We start from the raw sequence: 27330 nt of genomic DNA on the forward strand, positions 1-27330 counted from the left end.
ATATCTGGAGATTGGGAGAACCTTAAAGGGTCAGTCCCAGTTCCCAGAGTTAGTCCTTACAGACATGGTGAGAAAGGAGGTGAAAAAGAGCCCCTCTTCTTGGCAAGCTGGGTCTTACCTAGCAAAGATCAAGCCAAGGAAGGAGGCTAGCCTTAGGCCTAGCCCCGGGGCCTGGCGTGGGGAAGCTGGAGGAAAGGGGAGATGAGCAGGAGTGGGGGTGGAGGAGAGGCGTGTAAGGAAGGTGAAGTAGGGGAAGGGAGGCCAAGCGAAGTTGGGGGAGAGAGGGGGAGGGAGGAGGAGGGGGGAAGGGGAGGGACCAGAGGAGGGAAGGCGGGAGGGGGAAAAGGGAGGAGGCGGGAGGGGGAAGGGGAGGAGGCGGGAAGGGAGGGGAGCGGGGGAGGGGCCTGCGCGCCCGCCCCGCGCCCTCGGTCCCCCCGCGCCGGCCTCCGCGCCCTCGCGCCGCAGCATCCCCGCGTCGCCGGGCCTCCTCGCCGCCCCCTCCCGGAGCTAGTACGCCTTGGCTGTCGCTGGCGCCGCCGCCACCGCCACCACCACCACCACCGCCGCCGCCGCCGCCATTCTTGGCGCGGAGCTCGCCGAGCCGGGCCCTGCATGGAGCGCGCCGGACGCGCGCCCCAGGTGAGCGGTGGGGCGGGCGCGGGGGAGGGCGCGCGCGCTGGGCAGGTGTGCGGAGCCCCCTGGCTGCACCCCGGGACCCGCTCTGGGGACCCCTCCAGCAGCCCCCTTCCCGGATCTCTCCCGTTCCCCTCCCCCGCAGATTCCCCACGTCCCTCTCCCAACGTCTCTCGGAACGCCACCTGAACCTCCCACCCAGCGCCTTCCCGGGACCCCCCCCGGAGTCGTCCCCCACCTCTCCCCGCCCCTCCCCGTCCCTCCCCTTCCAGCTTCGGGCCGGGCACCCGCGGGCAGGTGGCTCCAGGCGCGCGGGGCCGCGGAGCGCGTCGCCGATCGAGAGTGGGGAGGGGGGCGGCGCGCCGGGCCAGGCCCCGCAGCCACCGGCGGGGTCGGGTCCCCGGGGTCGCGCCGCCTGGACCGGGCTCCGCCGCAGCCCAGCGGGCTCCCGGGCCCCCGCGGGCTTCTATTTCGGTCCTGGAGGCCGAGGCCTCCCTGCACCGGATGCGGCTCCGCGCACTCAGACAGGTGGGGCAGGTCGGGCCTCCGCGGTTAGGTCGCCGGCGTGGTGGCCAAGTGGGCGCTGCAGGCCTCGGCCTCCTCTGGGCTTTGGCTGAACCACGGAGCCTGAGAGCCATTGAGCCTTTGGCTCAGGCTGCACCTGTTGCAACAGCCCGGTGAGCTACTAGGTGCTGGGGCTTAAAAATGGGTTTTTCTAGTTAAAAAAGAAAAAGAAAAAAAGTACAAACGGAGAAAGGAGGGCTGAGCATCCATGGGCGTTTTAATTTTAATTTTGATGTTGTCTTTGGGGAGGGTGAGTCAGGTTGCTTCGAATGAGGCCTGCTGGAGGTGGGGAGAGGAGGGGAGGAGGGTGGCGTCCCTACCTTCCTGGAGTGTTTACCACATGAACTTGCTTCTGCTTTTGTTTTGAAACTCACTCTGTTGGCACATCCCGAGCGCTTGGGTGGCCAGGCCCTCCCTGGACCTGAGGCCTGCTGGACCTAGGGCCTCTTGCCAAGCATCTGACCCTGCTGTTCTGAGTATTTTCAAGTCCACCAGGCGCCACCAAAAGGAAGTATCCCTTTCCAAGTGGGTGTAGTGACACCACTGGTCTGTCTCTTCGTATGTGCCCCGGGCCTAAGGCTTGCCTTCTGGCTGCTCAAGCAAGCCTATTTGGGAATGTTTACTGTGTTCCAGAAACAAGCAGCCTTTGCCAGAAGCCATGGAAGATCGTACTAGAGACCATAATGCCCCAATTGTCACTTTGACCGTTAGTATCTGTGTACATCATGCTTGGGTAGACATCACTTGAGAAGAAGAAAGCAGGCCTGCCTCCAGGACCCCACTACAGGGGAGAGGGTGGTAAGGAGATGATTCTGTGGGTAAGGACTGTCTTTTCTGAAGGCCAGATGTTCAGACAGGTACCAGTGTCAGTGACCTATGTGGCAAGTAAAACTAGCAAAGAAATACATTGCTGGTACCAAAGTGGCTATTCCCAGGGTCTAGACCTGTAGCTGGCATGGGCTTGGGGAGTCTGCCTTCCAGTGATGGTTTTGTCTGGCATGGAGTGGGGAGTCTGCCTTCCAGTGATGGTTTGTCTGTTTGCATTCTGAAATAGAGCCAGTGAACAGACTCTGAAGTCTACTCCTGACTGGCACACAGGGTGTTGAAAACATTCTGCAGAGACCGCCCTTTGAGGTGGCTCTCCCTCAAAGGGTTCTAGGGGTCCATGGCATGGACCATGCTTCCTTACCTGGCTGGTGGGGCTTGGGCCCAAGAGATGTATTTGATGACATCATGCACTTGTGGACAGTCGCCTGTGGATGCTGTGGATTGTCTTGGGTGGATGTTACTCAGAGCTGCCTGGTGGGTTCCTAGCCAATGCTGGGGAATGCATGCTAATGGCTGGCTGAGGAAGGAAGGGAGGAAACGTCCATTTTGACAGCAGCAGCAGCATAATCAATAATGCATTGCAAAGATCAATAAATTTTTTTCTCCATCCCTCCTCTGTGCTTCTGGAGGGAGTCTACTCAGGAAGGGTTGGGCTAAGAGCCAACCCCTTGTGGGGTGGACCTGGATTCTGAACTCCTGGGTCCTAGTGGAGACCATGGCCTCCTTTTAGAGAATTCCTATTGCTCCTGGGTTAGCCTTGCCCTGGAAGAGAATTCACTGTCTGTTTTGTAATTTCTAACAGCCTTTCCCTTTGCATTAAGAATTCCTTGTAAAACTAACAAGGAAACATTACTCTAAGTCTCCCTGCTCAGGATTCTTCTGTTCCAAGTCCCTCATTTCCTGCAGTTTTCCCTGATTGACACTGTGCAGACGATGACTGTCCAGAACAATCACTGTGAGCAAGACTACAGTTCCTAGCTAGGGTCAGTTCTCTCTGTCTCTGTCTCTGTTTCTGTCTCTTTGTCCCTCTCATTCTCTTCCCTTTCTCTGTTGTTTTGAGATAGTCTTGATGTATAGCCCAGGCTGGCTTTGAACTCAGGATGCTCCTGATTCAGCCTCCCAAGTGCTAGGATTAAGGGCATCATGCCTGGCTAATTTTCATGTATGGCGACAATTTCAGGAAGGAAGATAAGAAGGAAGAAGGAAACAGAAGCACTGGGGGAGGAGAGACCTCTTTCCCCCTTGGCCTTGGTCCACCCTGAGTTTGTCAGGTTCCATTTGGGCAGCTCTACCCACGTAGCTTGTGGTTGGTCCTGACTGTCACTAGATTACTTGGGGTTCTGTCCCTGGATTACTTAGGGTGCCATGCAAGAGCGAGCTGGTCAGGCAAGCTCTTCTGCACGTGGCAAGAGATGTTGTTTTGGGCCTCTTTGCCATTCAGCTGTCAAGAGATGACCCAGGAAAATGTGGAGATTTATTAATAGGCGTATCTGCTGACTTCCCTGTCTCTTGAGAGGTGTGTCTTCCTTGAAGCTGGGGTGGTACCCTCTGCCATGCCAATTAAGGTGATCTTCCAGAGGATCAGATTGGCTGCTTTGCTGAGATGGCTCAGTTTGCATGTCCCTCCCTGAGTACATTTATATGCTGTGGGAGTGCTACATGACAGAGACTGCTTCCTGCTGAGCCGCTGTTGGCCCTGGGTCTGGACAGCGCCCCACAACCACTTTTACATAAGACTCATTTGAGCTTTGGAGGACCAGGGTCCTGTCCTTCCTTAGAAGCTGCCTATGAGAGTCACTCCATCCTTCCCTAGGTTGCTTCTAAGCAGCATCTTTGGAAGAGTCTGACCTAGAGCTCCCAGTCAGATCCACATTTGGTCCAAGAGTCTCTGTTTATGACACAGTTGGACATTGGTTGAGTGAATGTTGGCTTTTAGGAATTCCTCACTGACTGCTGCCTGGCTAAGGTAAAATGATCATTCTCTTAGAATTTTATAAAGTGTTTGGGATCAGCCCCAGGTCAGTAGGCAGGAAGGGATGGGGTTGTCTGCTGCGGACAACTTGGATTTAATGTTTTGCCACTTGAATGCACTATGGAGACACTCGATATTTAAAAGTATTTAATAGCCAGGCGCCAGTGGTTCATTCCTGTAATCCTAGCTACTCATGAGGCTGAGATCTGAGGATTGAGGTTTGTAGCCAGCCAGGGCAGGAAAGTCCATAAGACTCTTATTTCCAAAAATATACCAGAAGTGGAGGTGTGGCAAAAGTGGTAGAAAAAGACAAGCAAGAGCCTGAGGCCCTGAGTTCAAACTCCAGTACTAGCTCACAAAATAATGGAAAAGTATATTTAATAATAATTTAGGAACCCCAGTCCCTCCCTCCCAAATATAGCATTGGCTTCTTTACTTACAGAAGCATTTAAGGGTTTACATTAAACATCACCCATTGGTTTAAAACCTACTGAGTGGTGCCATTTGTATGCACACGTGTAAGGACTTAGGCATGGTAGCTCTTACTGAATACCATGGCACATGCATGTGGTGAAGCAGCTTCTTGACCACTGCCAAGCTAAGTCACTTCCCCAGGCAGGGACACAACCAGGAGCAGAGGCAGCCAGGCTCCACAAGCAGGGAGAGCATAGTGTGTGCAGACATATGCGCAGACATATGCATGCAACTATGCAATTGTGCTTGTAGTAAAAGTGTGTGAATATGCATATAGCATTGATAGAATAAGCACATACAAGTATGTGAGTGTGCATAGGAGGATGAACAGGTAGGAGAATATAAATTCAAGAGTGTGGTTATGGGACTGTAATTGAGTGTGTGTATGCATGTGTGAAGAGAGGAGAGTGTGAACGTGTGTGTGAAGTGTGGGAGTGCATGTGAGAATGTGTGGGCATATGTAACTTAGTAAAGGTTGATAATAGCAATTTGTGTCCTCCCTAAGCTCATAATGAGAATTTGTCTTACACCAAAGTGGTCAGCAGCCAGTGATGATTGGCCCTCACACCGAAGTGGTCAGCAGCTGGTGATTATTGGCCCTCTCAACATGGGCATTGAGGACCCCATAAAGGTAGTAGCTGCTATGTATACTCAGCAGCAGGGAGCTGAGACAGAGACTCTGAAGGCTAGCAAGTGTCACCTAAAATGGGAACAGTGACCTTGAGGTGGCAGTCTGGTCTGAACCTGGTCTGTGCCCTTGCCTGGGCCCTCCACACCTGGGTCAGGTTCCTCCCTAGTTGTTATTCTTTCTTCCTCCTTCTTTTCTTTTCTTCTTTGTGTACAGGCCCTGGGTGCTGTCCTTTAGCCTTTTCACCCAAGGCTAGTGCTCTACCACTACAGCTGTACTTTCAGCATTTTGGTAGTTAATTGGAGTCAAGAGTCTCACAGCCTTTTCTGCCTGGCGTGGTTTTGAACTGAGATCTTCAGATCTCAGCTTCCCGGGTAGCTAGGATTACTGATGTGAGCCAGTAGTGCCTGGCCTAATTTTTAGTGGGAGCCTGTGCTTTCTTCTTCCATTGATCCTTCATGGATCTGCCAAGTTACCCAAGCTAGGACCACAAAGAGAGCATACACTGATACATCCAATGTGGATGTCTACAAAATAAAAAATACAAGGTCTCCTCAAAATCTAATTTTTTTAGTTTTTAAATTCTTCTGTCCTTTTGCAAGTAATTGATGTTGCCTGGACAGCCACAATATGATTTGCTGTGATCTAGAATCTGGGCCTTTGATTGGGGTTTCTGTTCTGATTTCGATGGGAAGTATGGGAAGTTCCTGGTTAGGTCTGCATTTGGCTGAGTATTATTCTGGCTATGTGTTTGGGAGCTTTTGATGTTGTCTTTGTCATTGTCATTATTGTTGACCTATGCTTTATAGGGTCCTGGGAGAACCCAACAGGGTGCTACAGTGACATGGGTGGCCTGGAGCTTGGTCAGTTCTGCAAGGCTTGAGTTTATCAAGTGTCTGTATGGCCACTGTGTGACACCTGCCTCCCCACTTAGCTTGGCATCTTTTTGTACCATTCATAACTTTCTACACATGTCCCTGCTTCCTCAAGGCCTCAGGGATCTTGATCACAGGACCTAGCATCTTAGGCCATAGTAGGTAACATTTACATCTTGAGGATTTTTTTTTTTTGTTTGTTTTGGTATGTGCAGGTACTGGGGCTTGAACTCAAGGTCTAGTGCTCTTAGCTTTTTCCTCAAACCTGGTGCACTTGAGCCTTTGATGCACTTCAGTCTTTTTGCTTTTTACTGGTTCATTAGAGATAAGAGTCTCAGGGACTTTCCTGCCTGATTAGCTTTGAACCTCAGATCTCCTGAGTAGTCAGAATTATAGATGTGAGCATCCATTGTTATCTTGTTATTGTTGTTGTTTTTAAAATTGTTATTATAAAGATCATGTACAGAGGGGTTACAGTTACATAAGTCATATAATGAGTACATTTCTTTGTGAACAATATCTCTCCTTCCTTTCCTTTCTCCCAGTTTCCCCTCCTGTCCCTACCCACAAGTTGGATAGTTCATTTTCAATATAATATCCAGTACCACTGCTGTATTTGTTCATCCTTTGTCCCTCCATTTCTGTGACCTTCCCCTTACCCACCAAAGACAGAAAAATGAACAAACAAGACAAAAAGAAAAAAGAAAACAAAATCAACAACAAAGGAAAAACCTCTTGTTTTCATTTCCTGGAGTTCATTTTGATGAATATTACTTTATATCTTGGGTTTTTGATGGGAAAAACCTAAGAACTTTGTGGTGGAATACCCTCTGAGACCCCCACGGATTCCTGACACCTGATAGTACTGAGCTCTGTGTGTATTGTGTGTTTCCCATGCCTAGCAATCTGTGGTAGGATTTGACTTAGAAATTAGGTCCAGCAAGAGATGAACAACAATGACTAACAATAAGACAGAACCATCGTAACCATGTATTATGATTATATAAAGCATCTGAATTGTTCATGGAGTTTTCCTTTTTTTTTTTTTTTTTTTTAATTTTAACCATGGTTGACTGGGAGTAACTGAAACAGTGGTTAAAGGGGCCTGCTTACCTTAAAGGGCCCTTCCCGTCTCAGGGTCCACTTCCTCCAGTTGGTGATTGTTTGGAGCCAGTGACAGGAGCGAGGAGACAGAGGGCCCTACCCTTGACCTCACAGCCAGGTAGAGGGAGGTGAAAAATCTGTGAGGAGAGGAAACACAGGACATTCCATCTTGAACTGGGGGAGAGAGTAATGAGGTTCAGTGGCCAGAGATGTTTGCAACTTGTAATCAGATGGCTGTGTGCTCTCTGGTGGGGGAGTCTAGGAGGGAGGCTGGAGATTCCAGATACACAGGATGTGGGGGGAGGAGCTTTGGCATCCCAGGGTTAGGAAGTGCAATGGGGTCAGCCTATGTGCAAATGGTGTTGAGTTAGTTGGGTAGATGGGCCTGGATTTTGGTTAAGTTGGGAGGCAATGTTTAGTCTTGAAGTTATCAGTGAGGTAGGGTGAGAAGAAAAGGGAGCAGATACGATGATTGAGCTGGGGTCAAGGAAGCAGGAAAGAAAAAAGTCATGGGGTGGAGTGATGATAAAATGTACATCAGGAGGACATAGGCAGACAAGGCTGAGATGATCTTGGGCTTAGTAGCATGGAGGTCACAGAGCAGGTAGTCTTGAGAGTGGAGGCTGAAGTATTAGGGTGAGTTTAGGAGGAGGGGAGGAGCACACTTGGGGACAATCAGAATTGATAACTTCTTTGAGAACTTTGTTCCTTTGAAGGAAAGGGTGCTGAAAAATGAGAAGGTTGAGAGCCGGTTTGGTTTTGCAGTTTGTAAGGAGGGACAAAGAGGTGGAATGGAAGAGGAATCCATAGAAAAAATATGACACTGAAAGTGATGTGCATTTGCTTTCTTTCTCTCCTTTTCCCACCCCTCCCCTCTCTGATACTTACTGTACCTAATTAGCAACCTCAGCATGTAACTTTTCATCTTAACTCTAGGATTCTTAACTTTTTAATGAAGGAAGCATTTTAGATTTCTCCTTGGCAGCATTCTTATTCTTGCACTTATGGGCCATTATTAAATAAAATAAGGGCTATTCAAGTACAAGCAAGCCCTGTGAGATTGTGAGTCCATCTAACAACTATCCTGGCTACCAGGAGACTTAAAGGCAGAGACAATGAATGCTGTCCAGGTGGGACAGAGTGTAATGTTGTGAGATTTCATCATGACGGTCATAATCTTGAGCAATTTAAATCTTACTGATTGTTAATTTCTGGAATTTTCCATTTACCGTGTCTGAGCCATAATTGATTGTGGGTAATTGAAACTTCTGTAGGAAAACTACAGGAGGGGTAAGAGGGACTATAGGCGGTATCTTTGATACTTATTGATGTCTATCTTCTTTCACTGTACATGATGTTTTTGAGATTCTTTTTTTGTTGTGGCAATATTGATAAGATTCTCAATGGCTTTGTGCATATCAGTACTAAATGTCTTTATTGCTGAATAGTATGTCATCATATTGTTGTAGTAGTACAGTTTATTTGTTCATCTGCTTGTGGGAGTGTGGGTTACTTCCTTTTGAAAGGTTATGAGGTAGGATCTCACAAGAAAAGGCGAATAATCAGCAAAGCATGTATCAACACAGAAGCAGAGAAGATAGTCATGAAGCATGAAAATATGCTCAACATCATTAGTCACTAGGAAGATGCAAATCAGGTTCATATGAGAGGAAATATCCCATTCACACCCCATTAGAATGGCTTTGATTAAAAAAGACAGGGGGGGTGGGGGGGGCGGAGAGATCCTAGTCACTTGGGAGGGTAATGGTTCAAGGCCAGCCCAGGCATCCATGCATGATCCCCTTCTCATCCAATAGATGAGTACAGTGATTTTCATCTATCATCCTAGCTGTGTGAGAGGCTTTGATTAGTCAAATTGAAGTTCTAGGCCAGGTTGGGCAGAAAAATTAGAGGCTCTGTCTCAACAGGAAGCTCAGTGTGGTAATGTACTTCTCATCTCAGCTATGATGAGAAAATGAGAAGCCTAAAAGGTCCAGACAGGAAGTGAGAACTTAAAAATAACCTTTGCAAAAAGGGGCTGGAGGTATAGCACAGTTGTAGAATGTTTGCCTAACAATCATGAGGCTCTGTGTTCAAACCTCAGTACTGCCCCAGACAAACAAATACATAAAATAGATGAACAAAAGGGGAATAATGTATTGGTGAAGATATAGAGAACATTGTTAGTGGGAATGTAAAATAATGAGATAGTTTGGAAGACCCCATTTTTGTGTGTGCTGGTACTAGGGCTTGAACTAAGGGACTCATGCTCTTACTTGGCTTTTTCACTTAAGGCTGGCACTCTATCACTTGAGCCACACTTACGCTTCTGACTTCCTGCTGGCTAAGTGGAGTCTTATGGACTTTTTTGCTTTGAATCTTGATTCTCAGATCTCAGCCTCCTGTGTAGCCATGTTTACCAGTATGAACTACCAGTGAGTGCCCTGCTTGAGAACCCTCCTTTTTTTTTAGTTTTTTAAAAATATAAATAAAATATGGTTATTATTAAGGTGTTACACAGAGTGGTTATCATTTCATAGGTCAGATAATGAGTACATTTCTTTTTGTTGGACAATGTCATTTCATTTCCCTCTGTTTCCCCTTCTCAGACCTGTCTACAAATTGCATAGGTCATTTTTTTACATAGAATATACTGAATAGCATGATTACATTTGTTCACCCTTAATCTCTTCCTTTCTGTGCCTCCTCTATGCCCCTCTCAGAAACGAAAAAAAAAATCCAAAGCAAAAACAAAATAACCACTACCATCACCAAAACTCATATTTCTGTTTCCTGGAATTTGTTTTGATAAATAGTATTTTAAATGTTTTAAATTTTGGGTATCCTCCTCTAGTCTGTGTGAATTGCTGGAGACTTATATAGGTTATCATGTTTTAGATCTAGATTCCACCTATGAGGGAAAACACTTTTGAAGCCCATGAAAAAGCTACACATAGAATTACTCCATTAGCTCAGCAATTCCATTTTTACAGAGGTTGTGGTAATGACTACAGAGTATTGTGAAGGACCTGAATGCATTGTGGACTTCAAAATGTTAAATTCTACCTTATGTGTAGCTTACTACAGCAAAAAGTGATAGATAAATATACTATGAACATTTAGAGGAAAATCTTACTGCAGACTGTGTATTTATTTCTCCTGGGGTAGCTGCGTAGGAATGGAAGGTTTTGAGGTGTGTGTTTAACTTTGCAGAACCCGGCAAAGTGTTTTCCAGGGCAGTCCGTTGTTGTACATTCCATCTCTTAAGCAGGAGAGTTCAGAGGATTCACATTGGCTCACCTCCTTGCCAGCATTTGTGGTTGTCAGTCTTTTGACTTTATCTGTCCTGGCAGGAACGTTGGAATGCAGTATTCTGGACATTTCAGTGTGCAACTCTTACGTACTTAACTAACTCTTGAACATAATTTTGGGGACATTAAGTATCTGTTCAGATATGTTGCTTACTTCTTAATTGGGTTGTTTATCTTACATTGGAGTTGTAAGAGTTCTTTTATGTGTTTTGAATTCAAATCTGTCAAATAGTTGTGCTGCAGATAATTTCAACCTGTACCTTGCCCTCATGTTTTATTAATAACATCTTTGAAAGGGAAGATTTTAGTATTTAGTCCAGCTTATTAGTTTACTGTTTTATGTTTTTTTATGCTGTATCTATACCAGATCCCTTGCCATATTTTCTTCCATATTTTACCCCAAAAATGTTATTTTTTTTTAGTTTATTTATATATGCTGGTACTGGGGCTTGAACTTAGAGCCTCTCATTCTTGCTTGGCCTTTTCTGTTTAAGGCTGGTACTCTACCGTTTGTACCATACCTTTACTTCTGACCTTTTTGCTGGTTAATTGAAGGTAAGAACCTCATAGACTTTTTCTATCTGGGCTCACTTCAAACCTTGATCCTCAAATTTCAGCCTCCTGAGTGGTTTCAAATTAGACGTTTACTATAAAGAGTTTAGGGTTGAGCTTTTTTTTTTTTTTTTTTTCTTTTTCCGTTTTCCCTTTTTATTTTCCGTGCTGGGGATGGAATCCAGAATTTCATGCATGCTAGGCAAACAACATACCACTGAGAAATACTCCTAGACTGAGGCTTATTTTGTTCACAGATATCCCATAGTTCCAGAACAGTTGGTTAAAATAAATATATACTTTCCCTGTTGAGTTAGCTTAGCATCACGATTGGTGAGTAGCTGGCTGTATCTCCTGTCTTGGCTGATTCCTATGGGCCCCAGTACAGGGCTCTCTAGTGGCTTCTACTAGTGTGATGGTCTTACTTCATTTTCAGCCAACTCTAGATCCTTTGTACCCTATCTAATTGAAAGCAGTTTGCCAGTTTCTGCAGAAGTCCTTCTTGCATCTTGGCTGTGATTGCTTTTAACTCCTTAGGTCCACTTGGAGAAAAGTGACCTTGCAGTAATTTCAGGTTTCTTGATCAGTGATCATGGAATGCCTGGTGTGCTCCCTTAGTTTCTTTTACATGGATTCGCAAGTTGTATGTCTTAAGCATGTCTTATCACATATATTCATAAACACTTCATGCTTTTGAGTGTTATAAATGATAACTGGATGTGTAATTTTTTCATTTGTTCATTGCTAGTGTTATATGAATATAGTAACTGTTTACCCTGTGGTCTTTCTAAATTTACTTGTGTAGCCTTTTAGTATTTCCTTAAGATATATCCACCACACCACACATAGATATTGCCACACACATCTAGAACTGTAACACGTGTACACATATATGCACACTGTGTATAATATACATCATGCATAGGTACAATCTACATATGCACAGAAATACACATATTCTCACACATACCAAAATAAACTATATAGACATATGTATACGTATACCCAGACAGAGCACATATACTCTCATATGGATTGTATATACCATGAACTACTGCAGCATGTGCACACACACACACACACACACACACACACACACACACAGTGTTTTGACATCCCTGCCATGCTTTCGCTCTACTTGTCATGCATGCCTGTTCACAGAGCAAGAGGCATCTCTCATGTGATGTCCTTTTAAATGCAGTGAGCCAGCTATCCACCCTGGCCTCTTCCCCACGCAGTGAGGCAGTAGAGCAGAGTATGTGGTTGTAGGGTGTCATGAAGATGAGTGTGTTCTGGACTCTTGGTGGAGGGGTGAGGCCTGGGACTGGCAAGTGGTTCCTGGGAAGAAGGGGGAGGCAGGAAGGAGATGAAAGATGTGACTCCTTCTGTGGTATCCCCTGGCACAGTTGGAGCTGGGATGCACATGGAAATCAGTGTCATATCTGAAACCAAACCTTATAACCATGAGAAGCCCAGCTGTGCAGGTAGCTTGCACCTGGCAGCTTTTAGATTCTATTGGTAATCCAGGAATATCTTCCATTGTGAAGCATTGCCTTGTAAAGCACCCACACACCTACGCAATCAGCTCACACCACTAAACCAGTTGTGCTTGACTGTTTAGACGTAGGATGTACTAAGGCCTTAAAAAAAAAAACAAACTATTTTATTTATGTATCATGCATTCATTTGTGTGTGTGTGTGTGTGTGTGTGTGTGTGTGTGTGTGTGTGTGTGCGCGCGCATGTGTGCTGGTACTGGGGCTTGATCTCAGCCCAGGTAACTGTCCCTTAGCTTCTTTGTACAAGGCTGTCACTCTACCACTTGAGTCACAGCTCCACTTCTGTTTGCTGATTAATTAGAGAAAAGAGTTTCATAGACTTTTCTACCCAGGCTGGCTTCTAACTGTGATCCTCAGATCTCAACCTCCTAAGTAGTGAAGATGATAGGCATGTGCCACCAGTGCCAGGCTTCAATTGCATTTTATTTTAAAAGTGTGTTTGTACTCCCCACATTGAAAATTCTGATCCCCACATGGCATCTGGTGTCCTGTGAGTGACTGTGGACATTTTAACAGCATTGGGTCAGTGTGTGCAGGCTGGGTATAGTTCTCTTGTTTCTATGCTGGCTCTCTTTTCACCTTTGGTTCCCTCCACATCCGGCTCATCCTCTGGATTTCTGGGCAGAGCATACACTGTGCTGCCCAGGCTGCAGGCCTGGGGTTGACCACACACTCAGGAACACTGGGCAGGGAAACTAGGTCAAAGCAAAGCTCTTGAGCAGGCGGAATTAGATATCTGATTTGTGTTTGAAACCTGAGGGCAGCCAGTGGCTTGGGTTTCAAGTGTGGAATCCTGAGTGACTGCCAGCTTCCTCCGGGTGCCTGTGTCAACAGCAGGCATCTCCTGTTAGAGTTGGTGAGGAGGGGGTATCTGGGTGGGGACCCACATCTTTATGTTGCATCCACAAGAGAACTCTCTGGCTACAGCTTGTTTTTCACCAGTTCTGCAAAACCAGAGAAGCAGAGGGAATTTGGTGTTTAAAAGCGATACCAATTGCAGAAAGACCTGGAAGACAAGCCTTTGGGGAGCTATTGATCCTCATTTATTTACAAGCAACCACTCTGTGACTTGTGAGCTGGCAGGCACAGGTTTTTGTTCAGCCGGACGAGACTGGTATAATGACTACAACCATCACTGCAGGGAGAATGGGCATCTCAGGGCAGGCATCTTGCTGTGAAGATGGACAGAGCTCAGCCTTCTCCCTCCCCCTCTCTCATCTCTGAGGAAACCCATCAAGCCTGCATCATTCCCTAGAACAACTGCTGATGCTACTGGGCCATTTGTGTCTCATGTTTTTGTGTCAGGACTATTTTGAGGCATTTTTCTAGCACTTACATCATTGCAGTCACTAACGATGGGAAGGGATGTTTCCCAAACACAGCCCCATTCATTCACCACAAGGCCATCAGTCCATCTTCACTGTTGTCACCCGGTAGGCTGGGGACCTCTGTTGTTCCAGGAAGCAGAGAAGGGCCCCTGCCTCACAGAGGGTGTTTTCTGCAAAGCGATTTCTGCAGGCTTGGCAAGGGAATTAGTGGCACAGGACTGAGGACAGTATATGGATGCCTCCATGTGGAATCAAAGCCGTTGGAGTGACCCCTGTTTTTCTCTCCATTTGATACATCAGAGGGCCTTCCTGGTCAGCTGACATGAAGGGCAGGCTCCATGGTTGTCAAGCCCCCTGGCAGGGTGACCAGGTATGGCCACTCTTTGGCTTCTCTCTTACTGTTCACTTACTCTGTGTTTCTGCCCTATGAGGGCCTCAGAGACCAGGCACAGCCCCAGACAGTAGCATCTGCAGTGCTGTGCCCAAGTGAACTTGTGGGAGCCTGGGTTCCAGACCTAGGGAGGCAGCACATGGCTTCTTGCTGCCTGTCTTTCATGCAGCATAGGCTTGTTACTCTTTCCACAGACTTCCATGGCTTTGCAGTAGCTCTTCTCAACCTGCTGGTGGGTGGTACCTCTCCTAGCTTCCTGTGACACCTTGGAGTCCAGGAAAGATCGTTCATTGAGACATTGAACTCTCTTGCTAGTACTTTCAGCCTCCACTTTCTTCTTCCCAACTCCTCCTTCCTCTCACAGGGATGGTTGTAGAATTTACCCTGGAATTGCACAAATGAGTGTAGTCCGATGTGGGATTTGATTTGAGTCTTGGTGAGCACTGCCAGCCTTTGTGTCCTGGTCCCCTGGTCCCTGGTCACTGACCCCCTGAATGATCACAGCAGAGTTAACTGTGGCTCTTGTCACTGGGTACCTCAGCTGAAATGTTTTGTCATTTGGCATCTGTATGTCATTTGGCTCAGCTCTCGAAGGTCTTTTTCTTACCTTGGTTGAATATCCCTAATCCAAAACTTTGAAATACTCCCCAAGTCTGAAACTTTTTAAGTACCAGCCTGATACCACAAGTGGAAAAATCCACACCATGCAACTTTATCTATATACCATACAAGATTATCTAAGGTATTGTCTGAAATGGCCTTCAGGCTGTGTGTACAAGGTACCTGTGAAACCTGAATGAGTTTCGTGTTCAGACTTGGGTCTCAGTCCCAAGAGGAAGTCCCACTCCCAAATTAGGAGAAGTTCACAATTTGAAGCACTTCGGGCCCTAAGCATTTAGGGGACAGAATCCTCACCTTTGTACGTCCCCATAGTTTACTCTCATTTATACCTACCACATGTAAACACATACATACGTAAGCATATACATACACAAGCATGTATGTATGCAGGTAGGCTGCTTGCTGCTGAATGAGGCCTTTGCACTTACTGTACATTGACTATGTTAGACCATCCTCTTCCCTTTGGGACACCAGGGACTCTTGAGATTTGATGGCTTCTCTGATGTGGGCCACTACTTGCTGTTATCAGTAGTGATGGCTCCTGTGACTTAGGTCTTGCCTCTGGACTTGGCACCTGCACTGTCTCCAGCTCCTCTGAGCAGGGGCCTCTGAAATGATTCCTTACTGCCTGTGGACCCCACCCACTGGGCCCTTGCATCTCCCCAGATGCACCCTCTGTCCTCCTTTACCCAGGAAAGCAGAAGGCATGTCCTTGTCATTCCTGTGTGCTTCTCTGCCTCACTGTCCTGTCTCTGCACATGCTCATTGGTTGGCCAGTTGTTGACTCCTTAGCAGTATGCATGTGTGGCTCTGGGTCCATAGAGGCCACAGCCCAGAGGGAGAGCAGACAGGATATGCCCGTCTGGTGTGAGAAGGTACAGGGGTGCATCTAGGTAATGTGGGGGCCTGGGTGCAACCTTGAGGTTGAGGACCATCCACAAGGATGGGATGGGGTGTTGAAATCAGTAATGCCAGGTGTCAATGCAGAACTCTGGTAGAACCAGCTGGTAGCTGAGTGGGGAGAAAGCAATGGTGTTCTAAAAATTTGGCAGCAGCTGAAGGCCAATGGTACATGCCTATAGTCCCTATACTTAGGAGACTAAGATCTAAGGATCACAATTCAAAGCCTAACCTGGCAGGAAAGTTCATCAGACTCCAGTTAATCACCAAAAAGCCCAAAGTAGAGGTTGTGGCTCAAGTGGTATAGCACCAGCCTTAAAGGAAAGCTTAGGTACAGCATTCAGGCCGAGTTCAGGTCCTTGTTCCAGCGCACGCACATATACAAACATACATACAGGAAACAAACTTGGTGGCAAATGTGTTGCCATGGCTCTGGGTGGATGTGGGTGTCTGCTCCTCCCCATGGGTCTGCTTGTCTCCTGACTGGACCAGCAGAATGTGGACCTGAGGCTAAGTAAGCTCCAGCATGGTTTCTCTATTCTTTACTAGAGGCTAGGAGGTAGTCTGTAGTAGCCCTGCAATAGATAGCTCAGCTTCATGGAGGCCTAAGAAGATCTAGGGGCAGTCCTGTGGTGAGATCTAGGGACAATCCTGGGGTGTGTTCTCTGCTAAGAACCCTTGTGAGAGGACAGATCTTCCCAGTGACTGCAGCTTGCATTCACCAGGCTCTTACCTTATGTGTTCTTGGATTTTGGAACAGAGATGAGTGACCCTGGCTGTGGCCATTTGACACTCTTCACTCAGACTCAAATCTAGAACTAGTAGATTGCTGGGAACAGAGCAGTATGGCACACAGAAGCAGAGCCCCAGGAAAGAGAAGGGGCTTGGGTTAAGTGGCACCCCCATAGGACAAAATTATAGGTGGGAGGGTGACAGCTTCATCTTGCACATTTTTCTTGGTCTATATTTCGATGGCCTTCCTTACACGCTAACCTCCAAGTAGTATTCTCTCTTTTCATAGAATCTTGAGGACATCTGTTGGCACCATCTGTGGCTGCCACAAACTGGGGATCCAACGATTTCCCGTTTCGGATGCAGAAATCAAAGTCAAGGTACAGCTGGGCTGCATCTCACAGAGGCCCCAGAGAGGGTTCTAGAAGCGCCAGGCATTCCTTGGCTTGTGGTCGCAGCACTCCAGTAGTCACTTACCATGTCTTCTGTGTCTCTGTCTTTGAGTTTATGTATCTCTTAGATACACTGGACACGGTATTGTTTTCAAGACTATTTTGTATGGTCCATTTGGAGATCCTTTGGTGAAGAACATTTATGAAGACCTTTTTAGGTCATACCTACCGTTGCAGCAGTCCTGCCCCTTAGGCCTCATATAGCATGGGAAATGCTGTTGAAACACTTGCTGGGGCTGGACCCCAGGCTGGTACCTGGTGGGTTGGGACCGGTCTGGCACGGGGCTGTCAGGCAGTCACCTCCCTGGGATGAATTCCAGTGAATTTATCAGCAGGGAAATGGAAAGCATGGCTCACCTCCACACAAGGCAAGCTGTAGAACTGAAGGGCAGAGGAAACCTTCTGCTTTGTTAATAGATGCCGCTGACTCGCTGACTGGGGAGACAGGAAAAGGGCCTTCTATCTACTCAGGCCAGCTCTCCTGTCGGTGGGGCCTGGGCTTTTCACTTGTGTCTCTGCAAAGGTACTTGTGGAATCTTCCCATGTGGGCAGGAAGTGAGATGTGCTGACTCACTTTTTCTTTGTTTTCAAGGCATTTTTATTGTTCAAAATATGGAGAGAGAAAGCACGGAGCTTCCTCCTTGTGCTGGGTCAGTGCCATTTAACAGCTTGCCTTTCTGAAGCTACCCCCCACTCCTGGTTCCATTTTCAGACACACACACACACACACACACACACACACACGCACACACACACTCTCTCTCTCTCTCTCTCTCTCTCTCTCTCTCTCTCTCTCTCTCTCTCTTTCTCCTACAAGTACACACACACATACAACATGGCAAACTGTGGAAAGATTACATCTTGCTCTATTTATTTACCTTTGTACTCTAGATTTGAATGTTGTGTATTATGGGAGAGGCTATGCTTGGCCCTCAGACACCATGTGTCCTGTGGTATGGGCCCTGTGTCCTTTATCCCCACTGTGAGAGTCTCTCAATTTTGTCCCAGTCCTTTTTTTTTTTTTTTTTTTTTTGGGTGCGTTATGCTCTTCTTAAGCAGTAGTTATTTTGGCAATATCAAGCATAACAGAGAGATAGAGATAGAATGACCTTTGTGAGGAGTAGAACCTGACAAACGAAATAGATGGCTTTTCCATGCTGCTGTCTTACGCCTGTAATCCTAGCCCCTCATGAAGCTGAGATTTGAGAATCACCATTTGAAACCAGCCTACGCAGGAAAGTCTGTGAGTCTCTCATCTCCAATTAGCCAGCAAAAGCCAGAAGTGGAGGTATGGCTGAAGTGGTAGAGCCCCAACCTTGCATTAAAAAAACAACAACAACAAAAAACCAACAAAATAAAACAATACAAATGAGAATATGAGGCCCTGAGTTCAAGCCTCAGTATTAGCACACACAAAAAGAGACAACAACAAAAAGACCCTGCTGACTTCTGGGGTAGGCAGGTCAGGCCAGGCATGTATATGCTTGTATTCGAGTGTCTGTGTGTGCATATTTTCATGTGACTGTTCATACCATTGAGGGCTTGCAAGTTAAAATGTAAATGTATGTACACACATGTATGCACATGAGTGCCTGCCTGCACATATTTACACAAGAGGTTTAGAATAGCAGGGCATAGATGGTTAAAGATCTGCATTCTGGAGACTTTTCTAGCTTTGGGAGGTTATGCTCATTGGGAGGCCGACCAAACTTTTTTTTTCCAGAAGTCTTTGTTTTTCTAGCCAAAAGGTAAAGTCTGCCATGCTCATTTCTCATGCCTGTAGCTTGTTTAGAGTGATAGCTAGTGGAGAAGAGTTGAACACAGTGCTGTAGATTGGGTGCTGTGTTTTGTGGGAATTATCTATATTTAGCTTTCCCGCCCCTGGTCAACTGTGCCAAGTGTCCCAACCAGAGGCTGTATATGTGGCCAGGTCATTCATAATGGTGGCCTTCTGTGGGGTGCTGTGTGCTCACTGATCACAGGGACTTCCCTGTAAGGGTTCTGCTCTAAGTGGGACAGGGAGGTAGGCATGGGCCTCTTGGAGTCTTAAGGAGCCTGGGAAGTGGGGGAGGGGGCTTTGCCATGTCCCTGACAAATTGTACTAGTTAGTACCTGCCAGAGAAACAAACAGATACGCGTGCGCGTGCGTGCGTGCGTGCGTGTGTGTGTGTGCGTGTGTGTGTGTGTACGAAGACAGAGTTTATTACAGGGAACTGGCTCAGGATGTGGAGGAATAAGCTCAAATCTGCAGGCCAAGCCAGCAAGCTGGTGACTCAGAGAAGTCCAAAGTAGTTGAGGCAGAATTTCTCTTCTCAGTGGAAGTCATTCTTTTAGTATTCAGGTCTTCAACTTTTTAGATAAGGCCCACCCACATTGTGGAAGGCTATCTGCTCTGTGGTTTAATCTCATTAAAAAAAATACTGTCCTAGAAGCATGCAGAATAATGTTTGACTAAATATTTTTGTACTAAAATCTGGCTAAGTTGACATTAACTGTCATACTGGTCAGTACTTCCAAGAGAGGACCAGCTGTGTTTCATTAATAAGTTTGAGCTGCAGGTAATGTAGAGAGGTTGCACAGAGTGTTTAATAAGGAAAAAGGGTTGACTTGCTTCTGGAAGTCTGTCCCAGGAGCAAGTAGGGTTTGGTGTTTGTCTCCAGAAGTCTCCAAGCCAGCATTAGCACAGATAAACTTGATTTGTTATTTTTATTATTATCATTATTTTAATGGTGCCAGTAGTGTGGCTTGAATTGAGGGACTGGGAGCTATCCCTTAACTTTTTCACTCAAGGCTAGCTCTCTGCCCCTTGAGCCTCATCTCCACTTCCAGCTTTGTGGTGGTTACTTGGAGATGAGAGTCTCAGACTTTTCTGCCCAGGCTGGTGGACTGTTATCTTCAGATCTCAGTTTCCTGAATAGCTGGATCACAACTGTGAGACACTGACTAAAGACTGACATTTCTTGCTCTCTAGTGTGGGGTTCCTGCAAGTTGGGCCTCACATTTCAGCTGGCCTTTAGCTTAATTGAGGCTTTTGCTTCTTGTCTGTCACTCTGGCCCTAGGTTTATGCACAGATAACTCCGTTGGTGTCTCTGGGTGTGATTTGTGTCACTCTCCACTGGAAATGGCTTTGTCTTCCTGACTGATGTGACATGTTAAAGGTATTTATTAGCAGAAGGCTGTGGAGTGCTGCCTCCCCTCTCCTGATATTTCCCTTTTCTGGAAAAATATTTATGCTACTTACAGTCTTACTATCATTTTCTTTCCTTTGTGAGCTTCTGAATTTGGCCTCCTTTCATCTGGAGTGCTTTTATTTGACTTCTGTGAGATTGTTAATTTGACATTAAGTCATTCCCTTACACAAGAGAAATCTGGCCTAGCATTCTGGGGCGTTCTAGGTTTGAAAAGGAGCTGGTGGGTAAATAGACAGGCAAGGTCCCCAGGATGGCTGGAGGTGAGTGAGTATGTGATGGGTGAGTGAGTAAGGAAGTGGTGCTAGGCCCAGGGTGTAGTAAGCTGTGTGGTTGCATATATGTGTGTGTCTATCTGTGTCTGTGTCGGCAATGTAGGAGGGCCTACACTGGAGCTCTGACCCATGTTAAAGCAGGCACATTAAAGCCAGACTTCTGCTAGTGATCTGATAGTGCGTGCCACATGCTCTGCCTAAGGTGCAGAGAGGCAACATGACATGGACCTGGAGGTTTTTGGGAGTCCTGGCCTTACCCCAGACGAGTGTGGGCACAGGCCGCATCACTGCCCACTCTCTGGTCTCTGGGGCTTCCTGCCATGCCTCTGTCAGTTGGTTTCTCAGAAAGCAAGTCTTTCTTGGTAGCCCAGGACCTGCTTGGGTTTATGGGTAACCTGTTGTCTGGCTTCAAGTTCTTCTGTGGTACTGGCAGGGCTGCTGGGGATGACCTAACCCCAACTCAAGAGCTGGTTCAGGGAGCTGCCCAGGAACAGCATAGTATCCGTGGGGCAGCTTTGCCTGCAGTGAGGGCTACTGTTCTTAGAAGTGTTGGCTGGTACTTTCCAAGTCAGACCTGTGACTGAATCTGGAAGTTCCCATCTGCGCCCAGCCCTGTGCTTTCTGCAGGAGGATTTGGTGACAAGGTGAAGGTCCTGTCTGGCCTGTCTTTCTTCTTTGAGGAGAGGCCTGGAAGGTTGGCTTGATATTTTGCCATGCTTCAGCTTTTGCCCTCAGGGTACTTATGTATCATGAGATTTGAAAAAGCTATTGAACTGAACCATTTAAAGGATGATTCATAGGTTCTGATGCTTGCTGGGTTTGCTGCTTCTAACTGTAGGGGAAGGAAAAAAATAAAGTACATTTTATGGAGACTGTTTCTTGGGTTCTTTCATTTGTATATACACAGGAAGATGGCTAGAAATCAGGAGCATGGAGACATGTGGATCTGTTTATATTTATTTGTCCGGTATAATCTTTGAGATGCTCTTATTTGGATTAAAATGCTAGTGATTTCATAACTCAACCTCAGACATGCAACTCAAGCAAAGGCTAATCTCTGCTGACATGCCTGTTCTGCAGAGAGCCGTCAGTATGTTGATCCTCAGGGTTTATTGTTGCCAGGTGTCTAGAAGTTGTAATTTGTGCCTGGGCATCACTGCAGTGTGGTTTCTTGGCAACATTGGGGCTGGCAAGAGACTTGTGCATGGAACCAGGGTACCCATCTGTCTGTAGAGTGACTGGGAATGGGGAGGGGGCCGTACCCCAACCCTGTAGAAACCAAGTATTCTCTGTGCCTCACTTCTGTTATGGATCCCCAGGGCAGACTTGAGGAAGAAGGTCCCAGCTTTTATAACTCAATTAGCCATGAGTCTCTGTAGCTCTCTTTCCAGCATTTACATCTTTTAAGGTTGCCATTATTCCTAAAGACCAGTCCCCACTGTGCTGTCTCTCTCTGAACTGTAGATCTTAGCAAAGTCTTTTTTTCTTTCCTTAAGTCTAGAATTTTCACTTATAACACTATATATGGCTTCTCACTGGCACATCCAAATTGCCAAAATTACTATTTGTATGCACTGTGATGCTGCAGTAACCTATCTGATAGCCTAGAGGGTGACTAAATGACTGACATAAGAGTAGTTTATACACTATAGATACATCTAGTTACCAAGAGACTGACCGAGGGTAGGATATACCTTGAGGATACATTGAACAAAAGGGTGCCTCTCATTGTCTCAGGATGGAGCAGGATGGAGTAAGATCTCATCGTAATACTAAGAATGGAGCACAACTTAAAATTTATGAATTGTTTATTCTGGAATATTTTTGGAGCATGAGTATAGGTAACTAAGTGGAGAAAGTGAAGCTTCAGATGATGAAAAATGCACACTTGCTTGAGCAAGCCTGGGATCCATTTTTATTATTTGTTGGTCATCTCTGTCTCTGTGGAAAGCAAAAGACAATTCTTTCAAACACAACGGGAAAAAATTGTTTTGAGGTCTATTTCTTGTGTCATTAACAGAGTAATAGCCTCTTGTCTTTGTAAGGCATATTAAATAGGTAGGTTTCATTAGGTAGCCGATGAAGAGAACACCACACTATATTCAGGCTGGAAAAGAAGTTTATTTACCAAACTACTGCCCACACCATGCATGGTGGAGAGGCATGGCTGAAAAGGAAGGGGTGACCCACCCCTGGGCCAGGACTTACCTAGGCCAGGGACAGGAAGAGGTGTGGCCAGGTGGGGGAAAAGTGTGGCCACACTGAAATGTGACCTCAAGGTCTGGGACCCTCCTAAGGTCAGATGGGAGGCATGTGACCAAAGGTGGCCCAGGATGTGACCTAGCAGGAGGGGAAGGTGACTGCTTCCAGGTCAAGGGTTACCTAGGTAACAGATACTGGGTGGAAACTTAGCCAAGAGGTAGGAGGTGTCCCTGTGAAGACCTTATAGTCTTGCGTGTACCTGAGCCACGTGTACAGAACAAAGTTTGGATGGATGAACACAAGTATCTGGTCTTGAGATCTGGAAGAGGGCAAAGGGGATGGGCCTTCGCTTTTTTCTTTTCTTTTCTTTTCTTTTTTTGTCAGTTGTGGGGCTTGAACTCTGGGCTTGGGTGCTATCCCTGCACTCTTCAGATCAAGGCGAGCGCTCTACAGCTTGAGCTACAGTGCCACTTCCAGTTTCTAGTGGTTTATTGGAGATAAGAGTCTCACAGACTTTCCTGCCCGAGCTGGCTTTGAACTGTGATCCTGAGTAGCTAGGATTACAGGCGTGAGCCAACAGCTCCCAGCTAGCTTTTTTCTTTCTAGTAGGTGGTAGTGGGGATTGAATTCAGGGCCTCATACTTGCTAGGCAGGTGTGTTCTAGCATTTCAGCTACTCCTCCAGCCCCTTGGTTATTTCCAACATAGGATCTTGATTTATGCCCAGGCCAACCTGGACTGTAATCCTCCTACTTGTGTTTGCTTTGTTGTTGATATTGACAGGTACATACCATCACACATTGTCCTTGGTTGAATGGCTATTCATGAGCTTTTTTTTTTGTTGCTTTTATTGATTTATTTTATTTTATTTTGTTATTGTGAAAATACTGGATTCATGAGCTTTTGTGCTCCAGTGGGCCTTGAATCATGATCCCTCAATGTCTACCTTAGAAGTAGCTAGAATTATATGCAGGCTTGAGCCACTGCACCCCATAGGCTTTAGCATTTTGACTTCTTTTATTTCTTTATTTTCATGCATATACAACTTTGTAAATTATTTTTCTGATGAAGAAATATGCTCTTTTTTGTTTTCTCATTCTCTTTGTCTACCTTTTTCTTTTTTGCTTCTGAACTCTCAAACTTGTGATTCTTGCCTCAGGCTTCCAAGTGCTGGGTTTAAGATGTTTACCACCCATGTCCAGCTCTAGGTTGTGGTGTTATTTGCAGTAAAATAGATACATGGCAAAATTTACTATACTAATTGAATGTAAGTGTGCAGTTCCGTGGCACTAAATATGTTCATGAATCTGTGACCATCACTACTGTTCATCTCCAGAGCTTTTAAAACTCTGACTTTAGACCTAGTGTAGCACTACTTGCCAAATTTCCTGCAATGTTCTTTGGGGAGTAGCAGAAGAGACGGCTTAGGAGGAGCACTGAGGCTCCAAAGCCTCAGTATGTATGGTACAGGACTGGTGGAGTTAACACTACCTACCCCTCAGTGGCCTGCATGCCTTCAGTGTCTCTAGAAGGACCAGTTGCTGCCTGGGAGCAGTCACACTCAGGGAGAGTCTGTCTGGCTTTATCCCAGAGTGAGAAGAAACTGGAAGCCTCTCCCTGGCAGGTGGATGAGATTTTTACCTCTTGTTTCTGGTGTTCATTCAAGCTGATTGTTCTGAGTGGTTTGTTACTAGGTACAGATTTATTTATGTCTGTTCCCAATAAAAAGCCCCATATTAGCCTGTTTGGAAAACCCAGGTAAATAAGGCCAGGTGGAGGGGCGTGTTGGAGTGGATACTTAGGCAGAGATTTCTCTGTCGATTTTTATTTGATGGGTTGAGATGGCTGACAATAAGTTCTTCTATGTGATGTGTTTTCTTTGTTCTTAAGGTGTAAAGCAGAAACTATTTGAATGACTGACAGAGGCTGCTGATTTTAAGATCCTGACTGTATGTAGCTTCTTTCCATGTGAGAGGAAAGGTCACAGTTCTTGAGTAATTCTTCTAGAAAGATTAATTTTAGTCACTTTAATTAAGTATCTGTGACATCCTGTGCTTTAAATAGGAGAGTGATTTATGAACAATGAGGAAAATGTTCTTTTTTTTTTTTTTTAATGCAGAGGGTTTGGCAATCCTGGTTACAAAGGAAGTAGGGTCAGTTGGGGACCCTGAGCTATGGTGAGTAGGCTGTGAGTTGCATTGACAGAGGTTGTAGCCAAGCAGGCTGGACCAGGTGACCTTCCTGCAAATGGTCCTTGATGGCTGTTGTCCTACTCTGTTCTGTCTTGGGCAATGCTTGATCTTCTAATGCTCATGTGTAGCCGATGTGCATCCTGAAAGGTGAGTTCCAGATGATAAGAGCTTCAGCTCTGACCACAAGTGCTTCCATAGCTCTTGATACCTGGGAAGGAACATGCAAGAAGCTAGCCTCCTGCCACTTTTATTATAGTCATATTCAGACAAGGATTAATAAGACACGGGCAATTGGGCTCCAGTGGCTCACACCTGTAAGCCTAGATACTCAGGAGGCTGAGATCTGAGGATCCTGGTTTGAAGACAGCCTAGACAGGAAAGTCTCTGAGACTCTTATTTCCATTGAACCAGCAAAGAGCCAGAAGTGGAGCTGTGGCTCAAGTGGTAGAGTGCCAGCCATGAGCAAAAAAGCTAAGGGACAGTGCCAGACCCTGAGTTTAAACCCTAGTACCAACACAAACACACACATCCACAGAGTAAGGTTTTTTCCCTTGGTGTGATTTTCCCCTTTATTATAAAAATAAACTGTGTTTACTGTAGGAAGTACAATTAAGCCACAGGATAAAAATTAAAATCTGCTTATCCACCAAGAGGGCTGCATGGGTGAGTGTACCTTGTTCTTCTCTATCTTCAAGGATATTGATCTAGGACCCTGCAGACATCAAATCCACAGTTGCCCAAGTCCTATAAATCATTGCTAAATTACCTACAGTACCTAAGGCTATGTACATGCCATGTAAACAGTTTACATTCTGAATTCTTTAGGGAATGAGGACAAGAAAATAGTCTATGTTTTTAGCACAGATACAGATTTTCTTTCTTTCTGAATATTTTGACCACAGATACAGAATAAAACCCTTGCGTTCAGAGGTCTGGCTTTATGTACTGTTAGAACTCCCAGTCTAGGTCTTCATGGGTCTTCTGGGGACAGAGTGGCTGGGACCACTGACGGTGCTGGGGGTTTCTGATAGGTATAAGACATGAATGTTTTTTCTTCTCCAACTTTGTGGTGAGCTCACTGGCTTGTCCTGGTGCTGAAGTATGAGAAGACATACGCAGGATGAGGTGAGTGAGACTAGGTTCTTGTGTTCACGCATGGCTGCCAGGAAGGGGGCAGGTGCGACAAGCAAGTTGGAGCTGTGGTGGAAGGGGACTGCTCATGGAAACTCCACAGCCTCAGCAACAAGGCGAAACCAGTTAATCTTCACATGGAGGCTTGTGAGTTCTGAAGATTATGATTCACTTCCTTTCCAGGAGGCAGTAGCATTTTCCTTTCCACTGTGATTGCTTGGTAAAAGAGTAACAAAGCCCTCTTAGAGGCTCTGCTTTCTGAAATATGTATCCAAACTTTCTGGTTGTGTACTACACTAAGAGTGGTGTGGAAATGGAGCAACACCCTGAAAGAAGGTTCCCGTAACTAGGGTTGAATTCACATGTGTGGTCACATGAGCCCAGCTATGAATGCACGTGACCTGGCTGCACATGAGGTCATTGCTCATCAGGATAGCAGAGCCATGGCCTGCTATGCCCCTGTGGTAGGCAGTTATTGCATGGTAGGCACTCATTGTATGGAGAAAGTGGTTAGCTCGGTCTTGAGAGTTAGATACCTATGCGTGACTGATGTGTCTGGAGCAGGCCTGGCATAGACAGTCTGGATGCTTTTGGCTGTCACACTGTGTGTGTTCTGGACAGTATGGACTCTTGCCAAGGACTTGAGTGGTCTCCTAAGTACATTTATCTCCTGTGGAGACAGCCACATGTACTTACATGGTCTGTATGTATTTGTGTGTCCCAGTGTGTGCATGCATACTGGAAGAGGTATTACAGGTGCGGCAGCCTGCTTTGGATGCTCCTGACTCTTAGACATATTCTAGGAACCCTAGCAGGAATCAAGAGGGGAAAAAATAAAGGCATTTCTAAAAGAAAGAATCTATGCCACTGCTGTGTGAACTCAGATCTAAGCATTGTCCATTTGTTGTTGTTGTTAATATTTTAAACTTTTCAACACCTCCTTTGCTTTAGATGTGTGGCCTGTTGGTGCATGCCTCGGCAGCTATGGAGTATTGTTGAAAGTGAGACAGCCATGAAGGGTCTTTGTTTCCTACTCTGTCATGGCACACCAGCACTGGATTCCCCAGCTTTCCAATGTACCTGGCTTTCCCTTGAAATGCAAAAGTCACTCCTGACTCCTTTTCTTACTTATTTGTGGTGGTGGTCTCATTCCAGACCTGGTCTTCCTAATCCCAGATCCCATTCCCTCCTCTGTACGAACTTGGGGCTTTTGTATAAACAGCCTTTGAACAGAGTGTCAGGCTGTGGGACTCACAGAGCTCTGTAAGTTGGAAACAACTAATAACACAAATTGTCCTCCATAGGTGTACGAGTCGCTTCTGATAGCAGAGAGGTAACTAGATCCTCCCATAGGACAAGTGAGTTTTGTGTCCAATGGAAATTCCCTTAGAAGTCCCTTTACTTCCTTTAGGTTTATTTA

The 27330-nt window shown here is 46.1% G+C and overlaps 1 protein-coding gene across 6 annotated transcripts in view; it reads left to right on the forward strand.

The window, feature by feature from the left end:
- The first annotated feature begins 434 nt into the window (after positions 1–434).
- LOC138834704 (semaphorin-4D) overlaps positions 435–27330 on the forward strand; it is a 107002-nt gene continuing 80106 nt past the window's right edge. For 2 of the 6 annotated variants that reach the window (XM_070033341.1, XM_070033338.1), the window contains exon 1: positions 435–639. The gene's annotated coding sequence lies outside the window, so the exon portion shown is untranslated. Of the gene's footprint in view, positions 640–1156; positions 1311–27330 lie in introns of those variants that run through there. The other 4 variants (XM_070033339.1, XM_070033340.1, XM_070033334.1 and 1 more) reach the window with 4 other exon arrangements.

The sequence above is a fragment of the Dipodomys merriami genome, unplaced genomic scaffold (assembly GCF_024711535.1).
Source record: "Dipodomys merriami isolate MVZ:Mamm:240054 unplaced genomic scaffold, mDipMer1.0.p SCAF_22, whole genome shotgun sequence".
NCBI classification, from domain to species: Eukaryota; Metazoa; Chordata; class Mammalia; order Rodentia; family Heteromyidae; genus Dipodomys; species Dipodomys merriami.